The sequence below is a fragment of the Myotis daubentonii genome, chromosome 17, assembly GCF_963259705.1.
Source record: "Myotis daubentonii chromosome 17, mMyoDau2.1, whole genome shotgun sequence".
NCBI classification, from domain to species: Eukaryota; Metazoa; Chordata; class Mammalia; order Chiroptera; family Vespertilionidae; genus Myotis; species Myotis daubentonii.
Window position 1 is genome coordinate 419,260 of NC_081856.1, and position 21,429 is coordinate 440,688.

Sequence of the window (21,429 nt, forward strand, 5' to 3'; positions counted from 1 at the left end):
AATATTTGAAAGCACAGTCCCGTGAAAACGCCACCAGAAGTACCCGGACTTGTAAACATTACCAGTATTTTCGTCATTTCACAGCTTTCCACTGGAAACCTCCGTGTTGAATTCGACAGTAAATGTAGTAAGAATCTATTTACGTGTACTTGAGATGTTTATTACACGTTCTTAATCATTTCTGGGAACTCTCATTGTGTATTTTAACAGTTTTACCACAATTAGACAGTTTGCTTAGATGTATTTCCTGGAACCGCCACCATTTTAACTGATTCACACAAAAAAAAGCCAAAGCCAATCCTCCTAAATTGTAAACATAAAAACTATTCTCGTCATTCCAAGGCTTTAGACACCAATTCTGAGCTCTGTAAACATGAACTCGTAATAATTGAAAGCAAAGTCCCGTGAAAATGCCACCCGAAGTACCCGTACTTGTAAACATTACCAGTATTTTCGTCATTTCACAGCTTTCCACTGGAAACCTCCGTGATTGAATTCGAGAGTAAATGTAGTAAGAATCTATTTACGTGTACTTGAGGGGTTTATTACACGTTCTTAATCATTTCTGGGAACTCTCATTGTGTATTTTAACAGTTTTACCACAATTAGACAGTTTGCTTAGAAGTATTTACTGGAACCGCCACCATTTTAACTGATTCACACACAAAAAAGCCAAAGCCAATCCTCCTAAATTGTAAACAAAAAAACTATTCTCGTGATTCAAAGGCTTTAGACACCAATTCTGAGCTCTGTAAACATGAACTCTTAATATTTGAAAGCACAGTCCCGTGAAAATGCCACCAGAAGTACCCGTACTTGAAAACATTACCAGTATTTTCGTCATTTCACAGCTTTCCACTGGAAACCTCCGTGTTGAATTCGACAGTAAATGTAGTAAGAATCTATTTACGTGTACTTGAGATGTTTATTACACGTTCTTTATCATTTCTGGGAACTCTCATTGTGTATTTTAACAGTTTTACCACAATTAGACAGTTTGCTTGGAAGTATTTACTGGAACCGCCACCATTTTGAATGATTCACACAAAAAAAACGCCAAAGCCAATCCTCCTAAATTGTAAACACAAACACTATTCTCCTCATTCAAAGGCTTTAGACACCAATTCTGAGCTCTGTAAACATGAACTATTAATATTTGAAAGCACAGTCCCGTGAAAACGCCACCAGAAGTACCCGGACTTGTAAACATTACCAGTATTTTCGTCATTTCACAGCTTTCCACTGGAAACCTCCGTGATTGAATTCGACAGTAAATGTAGTAAGAATTTATTTACGTGTACTTGAGATGTTTATTACACGTTCTTAATCATTTCTGGGAACTCTCATTGTGTATTTTAACAGTTTTACCACAATTAGACAGTTTGCTTAGAAGTATTTACTGGAACCGCCACCATTTTGAATGATTCACACAAAAAAAAGCCAAAGCCAATCCTCCTAAATTGTAAACATAAAAACTATTCTCGTCATTCCAAGGCTTTAGACACAAATTCTGAGCTCTGTAAACATGAACTCGTAATAATTGAAAGCACAGTCCCGTGAAAATGCCACCCGAAGTACCCGGACTTGTAAACATTACCAGTATTTTCGTCATTTCACAGCATTCCACTGGAAACCTCCGTGATTGAATTCGACAGTAAATGTAGTACGAATCTATTTACGTGTACTTGAGGGGTTTATTACACGTTCGTTATCATTTCTGGGAACTCTCATTGTGTATTTTAACAGTTTTACCACAATTAGACAGTTTGCTTAGAAGTATTTACTGGAACCGCCACCATTTTAACTGATTCACACAAAAAAAAACGCCAAAGCCAATCCTCCTAAATTGTAAACACAAAAACTATTCTCGTGATTCAAAGGCTTTAGACACAAATTCTGAGCTCTGTAAACATGAACTCTTAATATTTGAAAGCACAGTCCCGTGAAAACGCCACCAGAAGTACCCGTACTTGTAAACATTACCAGTATTTTCGTCATTTCACAGCTTTCCACTGGAAACCTCCGTGTTGAATTCGACAGTAAATGTAGTAAGAATCTATTTACGTGTACTTGAGATGTTTATTACATGTTCTTAATCATTTCTGGGAACTCTCATTGTGTATTTTAACAGTTTTACCACAATTAGACAGTTTGCTTAGAAGTATTTACTGGAACCGCCACCATTTTAACTGATTCACACAAAAAAAGCCAAAGCCAATCCTCCTAAATTGTAAACATAAAAACTATTCTCGTCATTCCTAGGCTTTAGACACCAATTCTGAGCTCTGAAAACATGAACTCTTAATATTTGAAAGCACAGTCCCGTGAAAATGCCACCAGAAGTACCCGTACTTGTAAACATTACCAGTATTTTCGTCATTTCACAGCTTTCCACTGGAAACCTCCGTGTTGAATTGGACAGTAAATGTAGTAAGAATCTATTTACGTGTACTTGAGATGTTTATTACACGTTTTTAATCATTTCTGGGAACTCTCATTGTGTATTTTATCAGTTTTACCACAATTAGACAGTTTGCTTAGAAGTATTTACTGGAACCGCCACCATTTTAACTGATTCACACACAAAAAAAACGCCAAAGCCAATCCTCCTAAATTGTAAACACAAAAACTATTCTCGTGATTCAAAGGCTTTAGACACCAATTCTGAGCTCTGTAAACATGAACTCTTAATATTTGAAAGCACAGTCCCGTGAAAACGCCACCAGAAGTACCCGTACTTGTAAACATTACCAGTATTTTCGTCATTTCACAGCTTTCCACTGGAAACCTCCGTGATTGAATTCGACAGTAAAAGTAGTAAGAATCTATTTACGTGTACTTGAGATGTTTATTACACGTTCTTTATCATTTCTGGGAACTCTCATTGTGTATTTTAACAGTTTTACCACAATTAGACAGTTTGCTTAGAAGTATTTACTGGAAACGCCACCATTTTAACTGATTCACACAAAAAAAAACGCCAAAGCCAATCCTCCTAAATTGTAAACACAAAAACTATTCTCGTGATTCAAAGGCTTTAGACACCAATTCTGAGCTCTGTAAACATGAACTCTTAATATTTGAAAGCACAGTCCCGTGAAAACGCCACCAGAAGTACCCGTACTTGTAAACATTACCAGTATTTTCGTCATTTCCCAGCTTTCCACTGGAAACCTCCGTGTTGAATTCGACAGTAAATGTAGTAAGAATATATTTACGTGTACTTGAGATGTTTATTACATGTTCTTAATCATTTCTGGGAACTCTCATTGTGTATTTTAACAGTTTTACCACAATTAGACAGTTTGCTTAGAAGTATTTACTGGAACCGCCACCATTTTAACTGATTCACACGAAAAAAGCCAAAGCCAATCCTCCTAAATTGTAAACATAAAAACTATTCTCGTCATTCCAAGGCTTTAGACACCAATTCTGAGCTCTGTAAACATGAACTCTTAATATTTGAAAGCCCAGTCCCGTGAAAATGCCACCAGAAGTACCCGTACTTGTAAACATTACCAGTATTTTCGTCATTTCACAGCTTTCCACTGGAAACCTCCGTGTTGAATTCGACAGTAAATGTAGTAAGAATCTATTTACCTGTACTTGAGATGTTTATTACACGTTTTTAATCATTTCTGGGAACTCTCATTGTGTATTTTATCAGTTTTACCACAATTAGACAGTTTGCTTATAAGTATTTACTGGAACCGCCACCATTTTAACTGATTCACACACAAAAAAAAACGCCAAAGCCAATCCTCCTAAATTGTAAACACAAAAACTATTCTCGTGATTCAAAGGCTTTAGACACCAATTCTGAGCTCTGTAAACATGAACTCGTAATATTTGAAAGCACAGTCCCGTGAAAACGCCACCAGAAGTACCCGTACTTGTAAACATTACCAGTATTTTCATCATTTCACAGCTTTCCACTGGAAACCTCCGTGATTGAATTCGACAGTAAATGTAGTAAGAATCTATTTACGTGTACTTGAGATGTTTATTACACGTTCTTTATCATTTCTGGGAACTCTCATTGTGTATTTTAACAGTTTTACCACAATTAGACAGTTTGCTTAGAAGTATTTACTGGAACCGCCACCATTTTAACTGATTCACACAAAAAAAAGCCAAAGCCAATCCTCCTAAATTGTAAACATAAAAACTATTCTCGTCATTCCAAGGCTTTAGACACCAATTCTGAGCTCTGTAAACATGAACTCGTAATAATTGAACGCACAGTCCCGTGAAAATGCCACCCGAAGTACCCGGACTTGTAAACATTACCAGTATTTTCGTCATTTCACAGCTTTCCACTGGAAACCTCCGTGATTGAATTCGCCAGTAAATGTAGTAAGAATATATTTACGTGTACTTGAGGGGTTTATTACACGTTTGTTATCATTTCTGGGAACTCTCATTGTGTATTTTAACAGTTTTACCACAATTAGACAGTTTGCTTAGAAGTATTTACTGGAACCGCCACCATTTTAACTGATTCACACAAAAAAAACGCCAAAGCCAATCCTCCTAAATTGTAAACATAAAAACTATTCTCGGCATTCCAAGGCTTTAGACACCAATTCTGAGCTCTGTAAACATGAACTCGTAATAATTGAAAGCACAGTCCCGTGAAAATGCCACCCGAAGTACCCGGACTTGTAAACATTACCAGTATTTTCGTCATTTCACAGCTTTCCACTGGAAACCTCCGTGATTGAATTCGCCAGTAAATGTAGTAAGAATCTATTTACGTGTACTTGAGGTGTTTATTACACGTTCTTAATGATTTCTGGGAACTATCATTGTGTATTTTAACAGTTTTACCACAATTAGACAGTTTGCTTAGAAGTATTTACTGGAACCGCCACCATTTTAACTGATTCACACAAAAAAAACGCCAAAGCCAATCCTCCTAAATTGTAAACACAAAAACTATTCTCGTGATTCAAAGGCTTTAGACACCAATTCTGAGCTCTGTAAACATGAACTCTTAATATTTGAAAGCACAGTCCCGTGAAAACGCCACCAGAAGTACCCGGACTTGTAAACATTACCAGTATTTTCGTCATTTCACAGCTTTCCACTGGAAACCTCCGTGTTGAATTCGACAGTAAATGTAGTAAGAATCTATTTACGTGTACTTGAGATGTTTATTACACGTTCTTAATCATTTCTGGGAACTCTCATTGTGTATTTTAACAGTTTTACCACAATTAGACAGTTTGCTTAGAAGTATTTCCTGGAACCGCCACCATTTTAACTGATTCACACAAAAAAAAGCCAAAGCCAATCCTCCTAAATTGTAAACATAAAAACTATTCTCGTCATTCCAAGGCTTTAGATACCAATTCTGAGCTCTGTAAACATGAACTCGTAATAATTGAAAGCAAAGTCCCGTGAAAATGCCACCCGAAGTACCCGGACTTGTAAACATTACCAGTATTTTCGTCATTTCACAGCTTTCCACTGGAAACCTCCGTGATTGAATTCGAGAGTAAATGTAGTAAGAATCTATTTACGTGTACTTGAGGGGTTTATTACACGTTCTTAATCATTTCTGGGAACTCTCATTGTGTATTTTAACAGTTTTACCACAATTAGACAGTTTGCTTAGAAGTATTTACTGGAACCGCCACCATTTTAACTGATTCACACAAAAAAAAGCCAAAGCCAATCCTCCTAAATTGTAAACAAAAAAACTATTCTCGTGATTCAAAGGCTTTAGACACCAATTCTGAGCTCTATAAACATGAACTCGTAATAATTGAAAGCACAGTCCCGTGAAAATGCCACCAGAAGTACCCGTACTTGTAAACATTACCAGTATTTTCGTCATTTCACAGCTTTCCACTGGAAACCTCCGTGTTAAATTCGACAGTAAATGTAGTAAGAATCTATTTACGTGTACTTGAGATGTTTATTACACGTTCTTTATCATTTCTGGGAACTCTCATTGTGTATTTTAACAGTTTTACCACAATTAGACAGTTTGCTTAGAAGTATTTACTGGAACCGCCACCATTTTGAATGATTCACACAAAAAAAACGCCAAAGCCAATCCTCCTAAATTGTAAACACAAACACTATTCACCTCATTCAAAGGCTTTAGACACCAATTCTGAGCTCTGTAAACATGAACTATTAATATTTGAAAGCACAGTCCCGTGAAAACGCCACCAGAAGTACCCGGACTTGTAAACATTACCAGTATTTTCGTCATTTCACAGCTTTCCACTGGAAACCTCCGTGATTGAATTCGACAGTAAATGTAGTAAGAATCTATTTACGTGTACTTGAGGGGTTTATTACACGTTCGTTATCATTTCTGGGAACTCTCATTGTGTATTTTAACAGTTTTACCACAATTAGACAGTTTGCTTAGAAGTATTTACTGGAACCGCCACCATTTTAACTGATTCACACAAAAAAAACGCCAAAGCCAATCCTCCTAAATTGTAAACACAAAAACTATTCTCGTGATTCAAAGGCTTTAGACACCAATTCTGAGCTCTGTAAACATGAACTCTTAATATTTGAAAGCACAGTCCCGTGAAAACGCCACCAGAAGTACCCGGACTTGTAAACATTACCAGTATTTTCGTCATTTCACAGCTTTCCACTGGAAACCTCCGTGTTGAATTCGACAGTAAATGTAGTAAGAATCTATTTACGTGTACTTGAGATGTTTATTACACGTTCTTAATCATTTCTGGGAACTCTCATTGTGTATTTTAACAGTTTTACCACAATTAGACAGTTTGCTTAGAAGTATTTACTGGAACCGCCACCATTTTGAATGATTCACACAAAAAAAAGCCAAAGCCAATCCTCCTAAATTGTAAACATAAAAACTATTCTCGTCATTCCAAGGCTTTAGACACAAATTCTGAGCTCTGTAAACATGAACTCGTAATAATGAAGGCACAGTCCCGTGAAAATGCCACCCGAAGTACCCGTACTTGTAAACATTACCAGTATTTTCGTCATTTCGAAGCTTTCCACTGGAAACCTCCGTGATTGAAATCGACAGTAAATGTAGTAAGAATCTATTTACGTGTACTTGAGATGTTTATTACACGTTCTTTATCATTTCTGGGAACTCTCATTGTGTATTTTAACAGTTTTACCACAATTAGACAGTTTGCTTAGAAGTATTTACTGGAACCGCCACCATTTTAACTGATTCACACAAAAAAAAGCCAAAGCCAATCCTCCTAAATTGTAAACACAAAAACTATTCTCGGCATTCCAAGGCTTTAGACACCAATTCTGAGCTCTGTAAACATGAACTCATAATAATTGAAAGCACAGTCCCGTGAAAACGCCACCAGAAGTACCCGGACTTGTAAACATTACCAGTATTTTCGTCATTTCACAGCTTTCCACTGGGAACCTCCGTGTTGAATTCGACAGTAAATGTAGTAAGAATCTATTTACGTGTACTTGAGATGTTTATTACACGTTTTTAATCATTTCTGGGAACTCTCATTGTGTATTTTATCAGTTTTACCACAATTAGACAGTTTGCTTAGAAGTATTTACTGGAACCGCCACCATTTTAACTGATTCACACGAAAAAAAGCCAAAGCCAATCCTCCTAAATTGTAAACATAAAAACTATTCTCGTCATTCCAAGGCTTTAGACACCAATTCTGAGCTCTGTAAACATGAACTCTTAATATTTGAAAGCCCAGTCCCGTGAAAATGCCACCAGAAGTACCCGTACTTGTAAACATTACCAGTATTTTCGTCATTTCACAGCTTTCCACTGGAAACCTCCGTGTTGAATTCGACAGTAAATGTAGTAAGAATCTATTTACGTGTACTTGAGATGTTTATTACACGTTTTTAATCATTTCTGGGAACTCTCATTGTGTATTTTATCAGTTTTACCACAATTAGACAGTTTGCTTATAAGTATTTACTGGAACCGCCACCATTTTAACTGATTCACACACAAAAAAAAACGCCAAAGCCAATCCTCCTAAATTGTAAACATAAAAACTATTCTCGGCATTCCAAGGCTTTAGACACCAATTCTGAGCTCTGTAAACATGAACTCTTAATATTTGAAAGCACAGTCCCGTGAAAACGCCACCAGAAGTACCCGGACTTGTAAACATTACCAGTATTTTCGTCATTTCACAGCTTTCCACTGGAAACCTCCGTGATTGAATTCGACAGTAAATGTAGTAAGAATCTATTTACGTGTACTTGAGGGGTTTATTACACGTTCGTTATCATTTCTGGGAACTCTCATTGTGTATTTTAACAGTTTTACCACAATTAGACAGTTTGCTTAGAAGTATTTACTGGAACCGCCACCATTTTAACTGATTCACACAAAAAAAACGCCAAAGCCAATCCTCCTAAATTGTAAACACAAAAACTATTCTCGTGATTCAAAGGCTTTAGACACCAATTCTGAGCTCTGTAAACATGAACTCTTAATATTTGAAAGCACAGTCCCGTGAAAACGCCACCAGAAGTACCCGGACTTGTAAACATTACCAGTATTTTCGTCATTTCACAGCTTTCCACTGGAAACCTCCGTGTTGAATTCGACAGTAAATGTAGTAAGAATCTATTTACGTGTACTTGAGATGTTTATTACACGTTCTTAATCATTTCTGGGAACTCTCATTGTGTATTTTAACAGTTTTACCACAATTAGACAGTTTGCTTAGAAGTATTTACTGGAACCGCCACCATTTTGAATGATTCACACAAAAAAAAGCCAAAGCCAATCCTCCTAAATTGTAAACATAAAAACTATTCTCGTCATTCCAAGGCTTTAGACACAAATTCTGAGCTCTGTAAACATGAACTCGTAATAATGAAGGCACAGTCCCGTGAAAATGCCACCCGAAGTACCCGTACTTGTAAACATTACCAGTATTTTCGTCATTTCGAAGCTTTCCACTGGAAACCTCCGTGATTGAAATCGACAGTAAATGTAGTAAGAATATATTTACGTGTACTTGAGATGTTTATTACACGTTCTTTATCATTTCTGGGAACTCTCATTGTGTATTTTAACAGTTTTACCACAATTAGACAGTTTGCTTAGAAGTATTTCCTGGAACCGCCACCATTTTAACTGATTCACACAAAAAAAAGCCAAAGCCAATCCTCCTAAATTGTAAACATAAAAACTATTCTCGTCATTCCAAGGCTTTAGATACCAATTCTGAGCTCTGTAAACATGAACTCGTAATAATTGAAAGCAAAGTCCCGTGAAAATGCCACCCGAAGTACCCGGACTTGTAAACATTACCAGTATTTTCGTCATTTCACAGCTTTCCACTGGAAACCTCCGTGATTGAATTCGAGAGTAAATGTAGTAAGAATCTATTTACGTGTACTTGAGGGGTTTATTACACGTTCTTAATCATTTCTGGGAACTCTCATTGTGTATTTTAACAGTTTTACCACAATTAGACAGTTTGCTTAGAAGTATTTACTGGAACCGCCACCATTTTAACTGATTCACACAAAAAAAAGCCAAAGCCAATCCTCCTAAATTGTAAACAAAAAAACTATTCTCGTGATTCAAAGGCTTTAGACACCAATTCTGAGCTCTATAAACATGAACTCGTAATAATTGAAAGCACAGTCCCGTGAAAATGCCACCAGAAGTACCCGTACTTGTAAACATTACCAGTATTTTCGTCATTTCACAGCTTTCCACTGGAAACCTCCGTGTTAAATTCGACAGTAAATGTAGTAAGAATCTATTTACGTGTACTTGAGATGTTTATTACACGTTCTTTATCATTTCTGGGAACTCTCATTGTGTATTTTAACAGTTTTACCACAATTAGACAGTTTGCTTAGAAGTATTTACTGGAACCGCCACCATTTTGAATGATTCACACAAAAAAAACGCCAAAGCCAATCCTCCTAAATTGTAAACACAAACACTATTCACCTCATTCAAAGGCTTTAGACACCAATTCTGAGCTCTGTAAACATGAACTATTAATATTTGAAAGCACAGTCCCGTGAAAACGCCACCAGAAGTACCCGGACTTGTAAACATTACCAGTATTTTCGTCATTTCACAGCTTTCCACTGGAAACCTCCGTGATTGAATTCGACAGTAAATGTAGTAAGAATCTATTTACGTGTACTTGAGGGGTTTATTACACGTTCGTTATCATTTCTGGGAACTCTCATTGTGTATTTTAACAGTTTTACCACAATTAGACAGTTTGCTTAGAAGTATTTACTGGAACCGCCACCATTTTAACTGATTCACACAAAAAAAACGCCAAAGCCAATCCTCCTAAATTGTAAACACAAAAACTATTCTCGTGATTCAAAGGCTTTAGACACCAATTCTGAGCTCTGTAAACATGAACTCTTAATATTTGAAAGCACAGTCCCGTGAAAACGCCACCAGAAGTACCCGGACTTGTAAACATTACCAGTATTTTCGTCATTTCACAGCTTTCCACTGGAAACCTCCGTGTTGAATTCGACAGTAAATGTAGTAAGAATCTATTTACGTGTACTTGAGATGTTTATTACACGTTCTTAATCATTTCTGGGAACTCTCATTGTGTATTTTAACAGTTTTACCACAATTAGACAGTTTGCTTAGAAGTATTTACTGGAACCGCCACCATTTTGAATGATTCACACAAAAAAAAGCCAAAGCCAATCCTCCTAAATTGTAAACATAAAAACTATTCTCGTCATTCCAAGGCTTTAGACACAAATTCTGAGCTCTGTAAACATGAACTCGTAATAATGAAGGCACAGTCCCGTGAAAATGCCACCCGAAGTACCCGTACTTGTAAACATTACCAGTATTTTCGTCATTTCGAAGCTTTCCACTGGAAACCTCCGTGATTGAAATCGACAGTAAATGTAGTAAGAATCTATTTACGTGTACTTGAGATGTTTATTACACGTTCTTTATCATTTCTGGGAACTCTCATTGTGTATTTTAACAGTTTTACCACAATTAGACAGTTTGCTTAGAAGTATTTACTGGAACCGCCACCATTTTAACTGATTCACACAAAAAAAAGCCAAAGCCAATCCTCCTAAATTGTAAACACAAAAACTATTCTCGGCATTCCAAGGCTTTAGACACCAATTCTGAGCTCTGTAAACATGAACTCATAATAATTGAAAGCACAGTCCCGTGAAAACGCCACCAGAAGTACCCGGACTTGTAAACATTACCAGTATTTTCGTCATTTCACAGCTTTCCACTGGGAACCTCCGTGTTGAATTCGACAGTAAATGTAGTAAGAATCTATTTACGTGTACTTGAGATGTTTATTACACGTTTTTAATCATTTCTGGGAACTCTCATTGTGTATTTTATCAGTTTTACCACAATTAGACAGTTTGCTTAGAAGTATTTACTGGAACCGCCACCATTTTAACTGATTCACACGAAAAAAAGCCAAAGCCAATCCTCCTAAATTGTAAACATAAAAACTATTCTCGTCATTCCAAGGCTTTAGACACCAATTCTGAGCTCTGTAAACATGAACTCTTAATATTTGAAAGCCCAGTCCCGTGAAAATGCCACCAGAAGTACCCGTACTTGTAAACATTACCAGTATTTTCGTCATTTCACAGCTTTCCACTGGAAACCTCCGTGTTGAATTCGACAGTAAATGTAGTAAGAATCTATTTACGTGTACTTGAGATGTTTATTACACGTTTTTAATCATTTCTGGGAACTCTCATTGTGTATTTTATCAGTTTTACCACAATTAGACAGTTTGCTTATAAGTATTTACTGGAACCGCCACCATTTTAACTGATTCACACACAAAAAAAAACGCCAAAGCCAATCCTCCTAAATTGTAAACACAAAAACTATTCTCGTGATTCAAAGGCTTTAGACACCAATTCTGAGCTCTGTAAACATGAACTCGTAATATTTGAAAGCACAGTCCCGTGAAAACGCCACCAGAAGTACCCGTACTTGTAAACATTACCAGTATTTTCATCATTTCACAGCTTTCCACTGGAAACCTCCGTGATTGAATTCGACAGTAAATGTAGTAAGAATCTATTTACGTGTACTTGAGATGTTTATTACACGTTCTTTATCATTTCTGGGAACTCTCATTGTGTATTTTAACAGTTTTACCACAATTAGACAGTTTGCTTAGAAGTATTTACTGGAACCGCCACCATTTTAACTGATTCACACAAAAAAAAGCCAAAGCCAATCCTCCTAAATTGTAAACATAAAAACTATTCTCGTCATTCCAAGGCTTTAGACACCAATTCTGAGCTCTGTAAACATGAACTCGTAATAATTGAACGCACAGTCCCGTGAAAATGCCACCCGAAGTACCCGGACTTGTAAACATTACCAGTATTTTCGTCATTTCACAGCTTTCCACTGGAAACCTCCGTGATTGAATTCGCCAGTAAATGTAGTAAGAATATATTTACGTGTACTTGAGGGGTTTATTACACGTTTGTTATCATTTCTGGGAACTCTCATTGTGTATTTTAACAGTTTTACCACAATTCGACAGTTTGCTTAGAAGTATTTACTGGAACCGCCACCATTTTAACTGATTCACACAAAAAAAAGCCAAAGCCAATCCTCCTAAATTGTAAACATAAAAACTATTCTCGGCATTCCAAGGCTTTAGACACCAATTCTGAGCTCTGTAAACATGAACTCGTAATAATTGAACGCACAGTCCCGTGAAAATGCCACCCGAAGTACCCGGACTTGTAAACATTACCAGTATTTTCGTCATTTCACAGCTTTCCACTGGAAACCTCCGTGATTGAATTCGCCAGTAAATGTAGTAAGAATATATTTACGTGTACTTGAGGGGTTTATTACACGTTTGTTATCATTTCTGGGAACTCTCATTGTGTATTTTAACAGTTTTACCACAATTAGACAGTTTGCTTAGAAGTATTTACTGGAACCGCCACCATTTTAACTGATTCACACAAAAAAAACGCCAAAGCCAATCCTCCTAAATTGTAAACATAAAAACTATTCTCGGCATTCCAAGGCTTTAGACACCAATTCTGAGCTCTGTAAACATGAACTCTTAATATTTGAAAGCACAGTCCCGTGAAAACGCCACCAGAAGTACCCGGACTTGTAAACATTACCAGTATTTTCGTCATTTCACAGCTTTCCACTGGAAACCTCCGTGATTGAATTCGACAGTAAATGTAGTAAGAATCTATTTACGTGTACTTGAGGGGTTTATTACACGTTCGTTATCATTTCTGGGAACTCTCATTGTGTATTTTAACAGTTTTACCACAATTAGACAGTTTGCTTAGAAGTATTTACTGGAACCGCCACCATTTTAACTGATTCACACAAAAAAAACGCCAAAGCCAATCCTCCTAAATTGTAAACACAAAAACTATTCTCGTGATTCAAAGGCTTTAGACACCAATTCTGAGCTCTGTAAACATGAACTCTTAATATTTGAAAGCACAGTCCCGTGAAAACGCCACCAGAAGTACCCGGACTTGTAAACATTACCAGTATTTTCGTCATTTCACAGCTTTCCACTGGAAACCTCCGTGTTGAATTCGACAGTAAATGTAGTAAGAATCTATTTACGTGTACTTGAGATGTTTATTACACGTTCTTAATCATTTCTGGGAACTCTCATTGTGTATTTTAACAGTTTTACCACAATTAGACAGTTTGCTTAGAAGTATTTACTGGAACCGCCACCATTTTGAATGATTCACACAAAAAAAAGCCAAAGCCAATCCTCCTAAATTGTAAACATAAAAACTATTCTCGTCATTCCAAGGCTTTAGACACAAATTCTGAGCTCTGTAAACATGAACTCGTAATAATGAAGGCACAGTCCCGTGAAAATGCCACCCGAAGTACCCGTACTTGTAAACATTACCAGTATTTTCGTCATTTCGAAGCTTTCCACTGGAAACCTCCGTGATTGAAATCGACAGTAAATGTAGTAAGAATCTATTTACGTGTACTTGAGATGTTTATTACACGTTCTTTATCATTTCTGGGAACTCTCATTGTGTATTTTAACAGTTTTACCACAATTAGACAGTTTGCTTAGAAGTATTTCCTGGAACCGCCACCATTTTAACTGATTCACACAAAAAAAAGCCAAAGCCAATCCTCCTAAATTGTAAACATAAAAACTATTCTCGTCATTCCAAGGCTTTAGATACCAATTCTGAGCTCTGTAAACATGAACTCGTAATAATTGAAAGCAAAGTCCCGTGAAAATGCCACCCGAAGTACCCGGACTTGTAAACATTACCAGTATTTTCGTCATTTCACAGCTTTCCACTGGAAACCTCCGTGATTGAATTCGAGAGTAAATGTAGTAAGAATCTATTTACGTGTACTTGAGGGGTTTATTACACGTTCTTAATCATTTCTGGGAACTCTCATTGTGTATTTTAACAGTTTTACCACAATTAGACAGTTTGCTTAGAAGTATTTACTGGAACCGCCACCATTTTAACTGATTCACACAAAAAAAAGCCAAAGCCAATCCTCCTAAATTGTAAACAAAAAAACTATTCTCGTGATTCAAAGGCTTTAGACACCAATTCTGAGCTCTATAAACATGAACTCGTAATAATTGAAAGCACAGTCCCGTGAAAATGCCACCAGAAGTACCCGTACTTGTAAACATTACCAGTATTTTCGTCATTTCACAGCTTTCCACTGGAAACCTCCGTGTTAAATTCGACAGTAAATGTAGTAAGAATCTATTTACGTGTACTTGAGATGTTTATTACACGTTCTTTATCATTTCTGGGAACTCTCATTGTGTATTTTAACAGTTTTACCACAATTAGACAGTTTGCTTAGAAGTATTTACTGGAACCGCCACCATTTTGAATGATTCACACAAAAAAAACGCCAAAGCCAATCCTCCTAAATTGTAAACACAAACACTATTCACCTCATTCAAAGGCTTTAGACACCAATTCTGAGCTCTGTAAACATGAACTATTAATATTTGAAAGCACAGTCCCGTGAAAACGCCACCAGAAGTACCCGGACTTGTAAACATTACCAGTATTTTCGTCATTTCACAGCTTTCCACTGGAAACCTCCGTGATTGAATTCGACAGTAAATGTAGTAAGAATCTATTTACGTGTACTTGAGGGGTTTATTACACGTTCGTTATCATTTCTGGGAACTCTCATTGTGTATTTTAACAGTTTTACCACAATTAGACAGTTTGCTTAGAAGTATTTACTGGAACCGCCACCATTTTAACTGATTCACACAAAAAAAACGCCAAAGCCAATCCTCCGAAATTGTAAACACAAAAACTATTCTCGTGATTCAAAGGCTTTAGACACCAATTCTGAGCTCTGTAAACATGAACTCTTAATATTTGAAAGCACAGTCCCGTGAAAACGCCACCAGAAGTACCCGGACTTGTAAACATTACCAGTATTTTCGTCATTTCACAGCTTTCCACTGGAAACCTCCGTGTTGAATTCGACAGTAAATGTAGTAAGAATCTATTTACGTGTACTTGAGATGTTTATTACACGTTCTTAATCATTTCTGGGAACTCTCATTGTGTATTTTAACAGTTTTACCACAATTAGACAGTTTGCTTAGAAGTATTTACTGGAACCGCCACCATTTTGAATGATTCACACAAAAAAAAGCCAAAGCCAATCCTCCTAAATTGTAAACATAAAAACTATTCTCGTCATTCCAAGGCTTTAGACACAAATTCTGAGCTCTGTAAACATGAACTCGTAATAATGAAGGCACAGTCCCGTGAAAATGCCACCCGAAGTACCCGTACTTGTAAACATTACCAGTATTTTCGTCATTTCGAAGCTTTCCACTGGAAACCTCCGTGATTGAAATCGACAGTAAATGTAGTAAGAATCTATTTACGTGTACTTGAGATGTTTATTACACGTTCTTTATCATTTCTGGGAACTCTCATTGTGTATTTTAACAGTTTTACCACAATTAGACAGTTTGCTTAGAAGTATTTACTGGAACCGCCACCATTTTAACTGATTCACACAAAAAAAAGCCAAAGCCAATCCTCCTAAATTGTAAACACAAAAACTATTCTCGGCATTCCAAGGCTTTAGACACCAATTCTGAGCTCTGTAAACATGAACTCATAATAATTGAAAGCACAGTCCCGTGAAAACGCCACCAGAAGTACCCGGACTTGTAAACATTACCAGTATTTTCGTCATTTCACAGCTTTCCACTGGGAACCTCCGTGTTGAATTCGACAGTAAATGTAGTAAGAATCTATTTACGTGTACTTGAGATGTTTATTACACGTTTTTAATCATTTCTGGGAACTCTCATTGTGTATTTTATCAGTTTTACCACAATTAGACAGTTTGCTTAGAAGTATTTACTGGAACCGCCACCATTTTAACTGATTCACACGAAAAAAAGCCAAAGCCAATCCTCCTAAATTGTAAACATAAAAACTATTCTCGTCATTCCAAGGCTTTAGACACCAATTCTGAGCTCTGTAAACATGAACTCTTAATATTTGAAAGCCCAGTCCCGTGAAAATGCCACCAGAAGTACCCGTACTTGTAAACATTACCAGTATTTTCGTCATTTCACAGCTTTCCACTGGAAACCTCCGTGTTGAATTCGACAGTAAATGTAGTAAGAATCTATTTACGTGTACTTGAGATGTTTATTACACGTTCTTTATCATTTCTGGGAACTCTCATTGTGTATTTTAACAGTTTTACCACAATTAGACAGTTTGCTTAGAAGTATTTACTGGAACCGCCACCATTTTGAATGATTCACACAAAAAAAACGCCAAAGCCAATCCTCCTAAATTGTAAACACAAACACTATTCACCTCATTCAAAGGCTTTAGACACCAATTCTGAGCTCTGTAAACATGAACTATTAATATTTGAAAGCACAGTCCCGTGAAAACGCCACCAGAAGTACCCGGACTTGTAAACATTACCAGTATTTTCGTCATTTCACAGCTTTCCACTGGAAACCTCCGTGATTGAATTCGACAGTAAATGTAGTAAGAATCTATTTACGTGTACTTGAGGGGTTTATTACACGTTCGTTATCATTTCTGGGAACTCTCATTGTGTATTTTAACAGTTTTACCACAATTAGACAGTTTGCTTAGAAGTATTTACTGGAACCGCCACCATTTTAACTGATTCACACAAAAAAAACGCCAAAGCCAATCCTCCGAAATTGTAAACACAAAAACTATTCTCGTGATTCAAAGGCTTTAGACACCAATTCTGAGCTCTGTAAACATGAACTCTTAATATTTGAAAGCACAGTCCCGTGAAAACGCCACCAGAAGTACCCGGACTTGTAAACATTACCAGTATTTTCGTCATTTCACAGCTTTCCACTGGAAACCTCCGTGTTGAATTCGACAGTAAATGTAGTAAGAATCTATTTACGTGTACTTGAGATGTTTATTACACGTTCTTAATCATTTCTGGGAACTCTCATTGTGTATTTTAACAGTTTTACCACAATTAGACAGTTTGCTTAGAAGTATTTACTGGAACCGCCACCATTTTGAATGATTCACACAAAAAAAAGCCAAAGCCAATCCTCCTAAATTGTAAACATAAAAACTATTCTCGTCATTCCAAGGCTTTAGACACAAATTCTGAGCTCTGTAAACATGAACTCGTAATAATGAAGGCACAGTCCCGTGAAAATGCCACCCGAAGTACCCGTACTTGTAAACATTACCAGTATTTTCGTCATTTCGAAGCTTTCCACTGGAAACCTCCGTGATTGAAATCGACAGTAAATGTAGTAAGAATCTATTTACGTGTACTTGAGATGTTTATTACACGTTCTTTATCATTTCTGGGAACTCTCATTGTGTATTTTAACAGTTTTACCACAATTAGACAGTTTGCTTAGAAGTATTTACTGGAACCGCCACCATTTTAACTGATTCACACAAAAAAAAGCCAAAGCCAATCCTCCTAAATTGTAAACACAAAAACTATTCTCGGCATTCCAAGGCTTTAGACACCAATTCTGAGCTCTGTAAACATGAACTCATAATAATTGAAAGCACAGTCCCGTGAAAACGCCACCAGAAGTACCCGGACTTGTAAACATTACCAGTATTTTCGTCATTTCACAGCTTTCCACTGGGAACCTCCGTGTTGAATTCGACAGTAAATGTAGTAAGAATCTATTTACGTGTACTTGAGATGTTTATTACACGTTTTTAATCATTTCTGGGAACTCTCATTGTGTATTTTATCAGTTTTACCACAATTAGACAGTTTGCTTAGAAGTATTTACTGGAACCGCCACCATTTTAACTGATTCACACGAAAAAAAGCCAAAGCCAATCCTCCTAAATTGTAAACATAAAAACTATTCTCGTCATTCCAAGGCTTTAGACACCAATTCTGAGCTCTGTAAACATGAACTCTTAATATTTGAAAGCCCAGTCCCGTGAAAATGCCACCAGAAGTACCCGTACTTGTAAACATTACCAGTATTTTCGTCATTTCACAGCTTTCCACTGGAAACCTCCGTGTTGAATTCGACAGTAAATGTAGTAAGAATCTATTTACGTGTACTTGAGATGTTTATTACACGTTTTTAATCATTTCTGGGAACTCTCATTGTGTATTTTATCAGTTTTACCACAATTAGACAGTTTGCTTAGAAGTATTTACTGGAACCGCCACCATTTTAACTGATTCACACAAAAAAAACGCCAAAGCCAATCCTCCTAAATTGTAAACATAAAAACTATTCTCGGCATTCCAAGGCTTTAGACACCAATTCTGAGCTCTGTAAACATGAACTCTTAATATTTGAAAGCACAGTCCCGTGAAAACGCCACCAGAAGTACCCGGACTTGTAAACATTACCAGTATTTTCGTCATTTCACAGCTTTCCACTGGAAACCTCCGTGATTGAATTCGACAGTAAATGTAGTAAGAATCTATTTACGTGTACTTGAGGGGTTTATTACACGTTCGTTATCATTTCTGGGAACTCTCATTGTGTATTTTAACAGTTTTACCACAATTAGACAGTTTGCTTAGAAGTATTTACTGGAACCGCCACCATTTTAACTGATTCACACAAAAAAAACGCCAAAGCCAATCCTCCTAAATTGTAAACACAAAAACTATTCTCGTGATTCAAAGGCTTTAGACACCAATTCTGAGCTCTGTAAACATGAACTCTTAATATTTGAAAGCACAGTCCCGTGAAAACGCCACCAGAAGTACCCGGACTTGTAAACATTACCAGTATTTTCGTCATTTCACAGCTTTCCACTGGAAACCTCCGTGTTGAATTCGACAGTAAATGTAGTAAGAATCTATTTACGTGTACTTGAGATGTTTATTACACGTTCTTAATCATTTCTGGGAACTCTCATTGTGTATTTTAACAGTTTTACCACAATTAGACAGTTTGCTTAGAAGTATTTACTGGAACCGCCACCATTTTGAATGATTCACACAAAAAAAAGCCAAAGCCAATCCTCCTAAATTGTAAACATAAAAACTATTCTCGTCATTCCAAGGCTTTAGACACAAATTCTGAGCTCTGTAAACATGAACTCGTAATAATGAAGGCACAGTCCCGTGAAAATACCACCCGAAGTACCCGTACTTGTAAACATTACCAGTATTTTCGTCATTTCGAAGCTTTCCACTGGAAACCTCCGTGATTGAAATCGACAGTAAATGTAGTAAGAATCTATTTACGTGTACTTGAGATGTTTATTACACGTTCTTTATCATTTCTGGGAACTCTCATTGTGTATTTTAACAGTTTTACCACAATTAGACAGTTTGCTTAGAAGTATTTACTGGAACCGCCACCATTTTAACTGATTCACACAAAAAAAAGCCAAAGCCAATCCTCCTAAATTGTAAACACAAAAACTATTCTCGGCATTCCAATGCTTTAGACACCAATTCTGAGCTCTGTAAACATGAACTCATAATAATTGAAAGCACAGTCCCGTGAAAACGCCACCAGAAGTACCCGGACTTGTAAACATTACCAGAATTTTCGTCATTTCACAGCTTTCCACTGGGAACCTCCGTGTTGAATTCGACAGTAAATGTAGTAAGAATCTATTTACGTGTACTTGAGATGTTTATTACACGTTTTTAATCATTTCTGGGAACTCTCATTGTGTATTTTATCAGTTTTACCACAATTAGACAGTTTGCTTAGAAGTATTTACTGGAACCGCCACCATTTTAACTGATTCACACACAAAAAAAAACGCCAAAGCCAATCCTCCTAAATTGTACACACAAAAACTATTCTCGTGATTCAAAGGCTTTAGACACCAATTCTGAGCTCTGTAAACATGACCTCGTAATATTTGAAAGCACAGTCCCGTGAAAACGCCACCAGAAGTACCCGTACTTGTAAACATTACCAGTATTTTCGTCATTTCACAGCTTTCCACTGGAAACCTCCGTGATTGAATTCGACAGTAAATGTAGTAAGAATCTATTTACGTGTACTTGAGATGTTTATTACACGTTCTTTATCATTTCTGGGAACTCTCATTGTGTATTTTAACAGTTTTACCACAATTAGACAGTTTGCTTAGAAGTATTTACTGGAACCGCCACCATTTTAACTGATTCACACAAAAAAAAGCCAAAGCCAATCCTCCTAAATTGTCAACATAAAAACTATTCTCATCATTCCAAGGCTTTAGACACCAATTCTGAGCTCTGTAAACATGAACTCGTAATAATTGAAAGCACAGTCCCGTGAAAATGCCACCCGAAGTACCCGGACTTGTAAACATTACCAGTATTTTCGTCATTTCACAGCTTTCCACTGGAAACCTCCGTGATTGAATTCGACAGTAAATGTAGTAAGAATCTATTTACGTGTACTTGAGGGGTTTATTACACGTTCTTAATCATTTCTGGGAACTCTCATTGTGTATTTTAACAGTTTTACCACAATTAGACAGTTTGCTTAGAAGTATTTACTGGAACCGCCACCATTTTAACTGATTCACACAAAAAAAAGCCAAAGCCAATCCTCCTAAATTGTAAACAAAAAAACTATTCTCGTGATTCAAAGGCTTTAGACACAAATTCTGAGCTCTGTAAACATGAACTCTTAATATTTGAAAGCACAGTCCCATGAAAATGCCACCAGAAGTACCCGTACTTGTAAACATTACCAGTATTTTCGTCATTTCACAGCTTTCCACTGGAAACCTCCGTGTTGAATTCGACAGTAAATGTAGTAAGAATCTATTTACGTGTACTTGAGATGTTTATTACACGTTCTTTATCATTTCTGGGAACTCTCATTGTGTATTTTAACAGTTTTACCACAATTAGACAGTTTGCTTAGAAGTATTTACTGGAACCGCCACCATTTTGAATGATTCACACAAAAAAAACGCCAAAGCCAATCCTCC